Source organism: Perca flavescens, unplaced genomic scaffold (genome assembly GCF_004354835.1).
Source record: "Perca flavescens isolate YP-PL-M2 unplaced genomic scaffold, PFLA_1.0 EPR50_1.1_unplaced_scaf_121, whole genome shotgun sequence".
Classification (NCBI taxonomy): domain Eukaryota; kingdom Metazoa; phylum Chordata; class Actinopteri; order Perciformes; family Percidae; genus Perca; species Perca flavescens.
Genome location: NW_021166539.1, coordinates 5,001 through 13,000, shown reverse-complemented (window position 1 = coordinate 13,000; position 8,000 = coordinate 5,001). Strand labels below are relative to the sequence as shown.

General features: G+C 44.2%; 1 pseudogene; it reads left to right on the top strand.

Annotated features, from left to right (window-relative positions):
- The first annotated feature begins 66 nt into the window (after positions 1-66).
- LOC114551514 (chorion-specific transcription factor GCMb-like) lies at positions 67-7,605 on the top strand (annotated as a pseudogene).
- The last annotated feature ends 395 nt before the right edge of the window (positions 7,606-8,000 follow it).

Sequence of the window (8,000 nt, the reverse complement as noted above, 5' to 3'; positions counted from 1 at the left end):
TCCTTGTCTTCCAGATGTGTTCCAGATTTGTTCCAGATGTGTTCTGACTGTCTCCTTGTGTTCCAGATGTGTCCTGACTGTCTCCTTGTCTTCCAGATGTGTTCCAGATGTGTTCCATATGTGTCTTGACTGTCTCCTTGTGTTCCAGATGTGTTTCCAGATGTGTCTTGACTGTCTCCTTGTGTTCCAGATGTGTCCTGACTGTCTCCTTGTGTTCCAGATGTGTTCCAGATGTGTCTTGACTGTCTCCTTGTGTTCCAGATGTGTCCTGACTGTCTCCTTGTGTTCCAGATGTGTTCCAGATGTGTCCTGACTGTCTCCTTGTGTTCCAGATGTGTCCTGACTGTCTCCTTGTGTTCCAGATGTGTTCCAGATGTGTCCTGACTGTCTCCTTGTGTTCCAGATGTGTTCCAGATGTGTCCTGACTGTCTCCTTGTGTTCCAGATGTGTCCTGACTGTCTCCTTGTGTTCCAGATGTGTTCCAGATGTGTCCTGACTGTCTCCTTGTGTTCCAGATGTGTTCCAGATGTGTCCTGACTGTCTCCTTGTGTTCCAGATGTGTCCTGACTGTACCCTTGTGTTTCAGAGAAGCTGTGTCCGAGCTGTAACAGCACTCTGGAGCTGCTGCCGTGCCGTGGCCACAGCGGTTACCCCGTCACCAACTTCTGGAGAGTCGACGGAAAGTCCATCTTCTTCCAGGTCTTCAGATTTACATCCCATAATAATCAACAGATTTACATCCCATAATAATCAACAGATTTACATCCCATAATAATCAACAGATTTACATCCCATAATAATCAACAGGTTTACATCCCATAATAATAAACAAGTTTACATCCCATAATAATCAACAGGTTTACATCCCATAATAATAAACAGATTTATATCCCATAATAATCAACAGGTTTACATCCCATAATAATCAACAGGTTTACATCCCATAATAATCAACAGATTTACATCACATAATAATCAACAGGTTTACATCCCATAATAATCAACAGGTTTAAAGGTTTACATCCCATAATAATCAACAGGTTTACATCCCATAATAATCAACAGATTTACATCACATAATAAACAGGTTTACATCACATAATAATCAACAGGTTTACATCCCATAATAATAAACAGATTTACATCACATAATAATCAACAGGTTTACATCCCATAATAATCAACAGGTTTAAAGGTTTACATCCCATAATAATCAACAGATTTACATCCCATAATAATCAACAGGTTTAAAGGTTTACATCCCATAATAATCAACAGGTTTACATCCCATAATAATCAACAGGTTTACATCCCATAATAATCAACAGGTTTAAAGGTTTACATCCCATAATAATCAACAGGTTTACATCCCATAATAATCAACAGGTTTAAAGGTTTACATCCCATAATAATAAACAGATTTACATCCCATAATAATCAACAGGTTTACATCCCATAATAATCAACAGGTTTAAAGGTTTACATCCCATAATAATCAACAGATTTACATCACATAATAAACAGGTTTACATCACATAATAATAAACAGATTTACATCACATAATAATCAACAGGTTTACATCCCATAATAATCAACAGGTTTACATCCCATAATAATCAACAGATTTACATCACATAATAAACAGGTTTACATCCCATAATAATAAACAAGTTTACATCCCATAATAATCAACAGGTTTACATCCCATAATAATAAACAAGTTTACATCCCATAATAATCAACAGATTTACATCACATAATAATCAACAGGTTTACATCCCATAATAATAAGTATGAAAACATGTTCTATATCTATGGTTATATCCATATAGAACATATGAACACGTGTTCTATATCTATGGTTATATCCACATAGAACATATGAACACGTGTTCTATATCTATGGTTATATCCATATAGAACATATGAACACGTGTTCTATATCTATGGTTATATCCATATAGAACATATGAACACATGTTCTATATCTATGGTTATATCCATATAGAACATATGAACACGTGTTCTATATCTATGGTTATATCCATATAGAACATATGAACACGTGTTCTATATCTATGGTTATATCCATATAGAACATATGAACACATGTTCTATATCTATGGTTATATCCATATAGAACATATGAACACGTGTTCTATATCTATGGTTATATCCATATAGAACATATGAACACGTGTTCTATATCTATGGTTATATCCATATAGAACATATGAACACATGTTCTATATCTATGGTTATATCCATATAGAACATATGAAAACATGTTCTATATCTATGGTTATATCCATATAGAACATATGAACACGTGTTCTATATCTATGGTTATATCCATATAGAACATATGAACACGTGTTCTATATCTATGGTTATATCCATATAGAACATATGAACACGTGTTCTATATCTATGGTTATATCCATATAGAACATATGAACACGTGTTCTATATCTATGGTTATATCCATATAGAACATATGAACACGTGTTCTATATCTATGGTTATATCCATATAGAACATATGAACACGTGTTCTATATCTATGGTTATATCCATATAGAACATATGAACACGTGTTCTATATCTATGGTTATATCCATATAGAACATATGAAAACATGTTCTATATCTATGGTTATATCCATATAGAACATATGAACACATGTTCTATATCTATGGTTATATCCATATAGAACATATGAACACATGTTCATGTGTTGTGGGTCTTTCAGAGAGTGTAACAGTGTGTTGTGTTGTGTTGTGTGTTGTGTGTTGTGGGTCTTTCAGAGAGTGTAACAGTGTGTTGTGTGTTGTGTTGTGTGTTGTGTGTTGTGGGTCTTTCAGACAGTGTAACAGTGTGTTGTGCAATGTGTTGTGTGTTGTGGGTCTTTCAGAGAGTGTAACAGTGTGTTGTGTGTTGTGTTGTGTGTTGTGGGTCTTTCAGAGAGTGTAACAGTGTGTTGTGTTGTGTGTTGTGGGTCTTTCAGAGAGTGTAACAGTGTGTTGTGTTGTGTGTTGTGTTGTGGGTCTTTCAGAGAGTGTAACAGTGTGTTGTGTTGTGTGTTGTGGGTCTTTCAGAGAGTGTAACAGTGTGTTGTGTTGTGTTGTGGGTCTTTCAGAGAGTGTAACAGTGTGTTGTGTTGTGTGTTGTGGGTCTTTCAGAGAGTGCAACAGTGTGTTGTGTTGTGTCTTGTGGGTCTTTCAGAGAGTGTAACAGTGTGTTGTGTTGTGTGTTGTGTTGTGGGTCTTTCAGAGAGTGTAACAGTGTGTTGTGTTGTGTGTTGTGGGTCTTTCAGAGAGTGTAACAGTGTGTTGTGTTGTGTCTTGTGTTGTGGGTCTTTCAGAGAGTGTAACAGTGTGTTGTGTTGTGTGTTGTGGGTCTTTCAGAGAGTGTAACAGTGTGTTGTGTTGTGTCTTGTGGGTCTTTCAGAGAGTGTAACAGTGTGTTGTGTTGTGTCTTGTGTTGTGTGTTGTGGGTCTTTCAGAGAGTGTAACAGTGTGTTGTGTTGTGTTGTGTGTTGTGGGTCTTTCAGAGAGTGTAACAGTGTGTTGCGTTGTGTGTTGTGGGTCTTTCAGAGAGTGTAACAGTGTGTTGTGTGTTGTGTGTTGTGGGTCTTTCAGAGAGTGTAACAGTGTGTTGTGTTGTGTGTTGTGCGTTGTGTTTTGTGTTGTGGGTCTTTCAGGCTAAAGGAGTCCACGATCATCCGCGGCCGGAGTCCAAGTCTGAGACTGAAGCTCGGAGAAGTTCAGTAAAGAGACGAGTCAGCTCGCCGCCATTCCCCCCGAAGAGACGACTCATCGAAACACAGGTCAGTGTGTGTCTGTGTGTGTGTGTGTGTGTGTGTCTGTGTGTGTGTCTGTGTGTGTGTGTGTGTGTGTGTGTGTGTGTGTCTGTGTGTGTCTGTGTGTGTGTGTTCTTAAGGCTTGTTTAGTAGATAAAACAGTACGGTGAAATATTACAGTATGTAAACACTGGACAGTACAACGTTTTCATGTCTTCATCTGTCGTTTCCTGTTTCCTGTTTCAGGCGTTAGGCCCCGCCCTCCTGTCCTGTGTCGACCCGTCAGACAGACTCTCCTTCATGGAGCCCAACTTCCCGCAGCATTACCCAGCATTCCAGAGCCCGGAGCCCTACTACAACCCCCACAATGCACTAGGGGAGGCCCCGCCCAACCTGCAGAAACCAGCCAATCCTAGGCTCTACATGGGCCGGCCCAGCTACGACTTCCAGGGGTACCTGCCCTCGCCTTCTTACCCCATGACCTCTGAGTTCTGTGACCCCCGGTACGTTTAAACCAATCATACTCTGCTTCTGACTGGCTAGTAGTCCTTACCTAGGTACTGTCAGGGCCCTCATACTCTGCTTCTGACTGGCTAGTAGTCCTTACCTAGGTACTGTCAGGGCCCTCATACTCTGCTTCTGTCTAAACGTGGTCCTGGTTTGTGTTTCAGGGGGGCTCCGGTCCTGGGTTCCTCCTCTTCGTCGGGGTCTTCCTCGGGGCCCCTCCCTCGGCGTCAAGGGACCTTGACCCCCCCAGGCGAAGCCCCGGCGGGCTGGAAGGAGCTGCTGAAGACCTCCGCCCCCTACGACCCCCCCCACTACTACAGCGCCGAGTACCCCTGCCGTTACCCTGGCAACGCCCCGGGGTCTCCCGCAGCGCTGCAGACCATCATCACCACGACAACCAAGGTAGAAACACTAACACAGACAGACAGGTTAGAGACAGACAGACAGACATACAGAAGGGTGGACGGGTAGACAGGTATAGAGATGGACAGGTAGACAGGTAGACAGACAATCAGACAGGTAGACAGACAGTCAGACAGGTAGAGAGACAGGAAGACAGACAGGTAGACAGACAATCAGACAGGTAGAGAGACAGTCGGACAGGTAGAGAGACAGGAAGACGGACAGTCAGACAGGTAGAGAGACGGATAGGTAGACAGGTAGACAGACAATCAGACAGGTAGACAGACAGTCAGACAGGTAGAGAGACAGGAAGACAGACAGTCAGACAGGTATAGAGATGGACAGTTAGACAGGTAGACAGACAATCAGACAGGTAGAGAGACAGTCAGACAGGTAGAGAGACAGGAAGACAGACAGTCAGACAGGTATAGAGATGGACAGTTAGACAGGTAGACAGACAATCAGACAGGTAGAGAGACAGTCAGACAGGTAGAGAGACAGGAAGACAGACAGTCAGACAGGTAGAGAGACAGGAAGACAGACAGTCAGACAGGTAGAGAGACGGACAGGTAGACAGGTAGAAAGACAATCAGACAGGTAGACAGACAGTCAGACAGGTAGAGAGACGGACAGGTAGACAGACAGATGGGTAGACAGACAGACATGTAGAGAGACAGACATACAGGTAGACAGACAGGTGGACAGACAGATGGGTAGACAGACAGATAGACGGGTAGATAGACAGACAGGTACAGTGGGGCAAAAAAAGTATTTAGTCAGCCACCAATTGTGCAAGTTCTCCCACTTAAAGAGATGAGAGGCCTGTAATTTCATCACAGGTACACTTCAACTATGAGAGACAAAATCAGAACAAAAAATCCAGAAAATCACGATTTTTAATGAATTTATTTGCAAATTATGGCGGAAAATAAGTATTTGGTCAATAACAAAAGTTCATCTCAATACTTTGTTATATACCCTTTGTTGGCAATGACAGATGTCAAACGTTTTCTTTAAGTCTTCACAAGGTTTTCACACCATGTTGCTGGTATTTTGGCCCATTCCTCCATGCAGATTTCCTCTAGAGCAGTGATGTTTTGGGGCTGTCGCTGGGCAACACCGACTTTCAACTCCCTCCAAAGATTTTCTATGGGTTTGAGATCTGAAACTGGCTAGGCCACTCCAGGACCTTGAAATGCTTCTTACAAAGCCACTCCTTCGTTGCCCGGCGGTGTGTTTGGGATCATTGTCATGCTTAAAGACCCAGTCACGTTTCATCTTCAATGTCCTTGCTTATGGAAGGAGGTTTTCACCCAAAATCTCACGATACATGGCCCCATTCATTCTTTCCTTTACACGGATCAGTCGTCCTGGTCCCTTTCCACCCCCATGCTTCACAGTAGGTATGGTGTTCTTTGGATGCAACTCAGCATTCTTTCTCCTCCAAACACGATGAGTTGAGTTTTTACCAAAAAGTTCTATTTTGGTTTCATCTGACCATATGACATGTTCCCAATCCTCTTCTGGATCATCCAGATGCTCTCTAGCAAACTTCAGACGGGCCTGGACATGTACTGGCTTAAGCAGGGGGACACGTCTGTCACTGCAGGATTTGAGTCCCTGGTAGTGTAGTGTGTTACTGATGGTAGCCTTTGTTACTTTGGTCCCAGCTCTCTGCGGGTCATTCACTAGGTCCCCCCGTGTGGTTCTGGGGTTTTTGCTCACCGTTCTTGTGATCATTTTGACCCCATGGGGTGAGATCTTGCGTGGAGCCCCAGATCGAGGGAGATTATCAGTGGTCTTGTATGTCTTCCATTTTCTAATGATTGCTCCCACAGTTGATTTCTTCACACCAAGCTGCTTCCCTATTGCAGATTCAGTCTTCCCAGCCTGGTGCAGGTCTACAATTTAGTTTCTGGTGTCCTTTGACACCTCTTTGGTCTCGGCCATAGTGGAGTTTGGAGTGTGACTGATTGAGGTTGTGGACAGGTGTCTTTTATACTGATAACAAGTTCAAACAGGTGCCATTAATACAGGTAATGAGTGGAGGACAGAAGAGCCTCTTAAATAAGAAGTTACTGGTCTGTGAGAGCCAGAAATCTTGCTTGTTTGTAGGTGACCAAATACTTATTTTACCGAGGAATTTACCAATTAATTCATTAAAAATCCTACAATGATATGTTCTGGATTTTTTTTTCTAATTTTGTCTCTCATAGTTGAAGTGTACCTATGATGAAAATTACAGGCCTCTCACCTTTTTAAGTGGGAGAACTTGCACAATTGGTGGCTGACTAAATACTTTTTTTGCCCCACTGTAGATAGACAGACAGGTAGACAGACATGTAGGTAGACAGACAGGTAGACAGACAGGTGGACAGATAGATGGGTAGACAGACAGACGGGTAGACTGACAGGTAGACAGACAGGTAGACTACAGTCTCTCACAGCCATGTCTTTGGGTGTTTTGCATTTCTTTAAACCAATCACAATCAGCCCCCCGTCCGTCACTGATTCTGATTGGCTGACGTGCTGCTGGTCCCGCCTTTCTTCTGTAAATCTGTTTCCTGTATATGTTTCTGTTTACAGCTTCCTGTTCCTGTCCCATTAACCCGTTTCCTGCCCCCCCATCAGGTTTCCTACCAGCCGTGCCCGAAGCCCCGGCGGGGTCTCGCCCTACCAGCCCTGCCCCCCAGAAGCCCCCCGCCCCCGGCTGCTCGTCCCTGCTGGACGCCGCGACCTCGCCGACCTACTCCACCGAGGTCAAGGTCACGGAGGACTCGGGGGGGGTCATCAAGTCCCTGTCCTTCCAGCCCCCCGAGACCAAGACGGAGCGCGCCGACGGCTATGACTACCGCTACGCCTACCCCAACACGTACCGCTTCGACGAGTACTGAGGGGGGGCGGGGGCTTCTTCTGCTGTAACCATAGAGACAGGGTCATACTCTGGAAGCCCCGCCCACTGGAGGAAGCCCCGCCCACTGGAGGAAGACCCACCCACTGGAGGCTTCCAGAGACAGTGTTGACATGTTCTATATCTATGATGCTAGCATCATACTCTGGAAGCCCCGCCCACTGGAGGAAGCCCCGCCCACTGGTGAAAGCCCCGCCCACTGGAGGAAGCCCCACCCACTGGAGGCTTCCAGAGACAGTGTTGACATGTTCTATATCTATGATGCTAGCATCATACTCTGGAAGCCCCGCCCACTGGAGGAAGCCCCGCCCACTGGTGAAAGCCCCGCCCACTGGAGGAAGCCCCACCCACTGGAGGCTTCCAGAGACAGTGTTGACA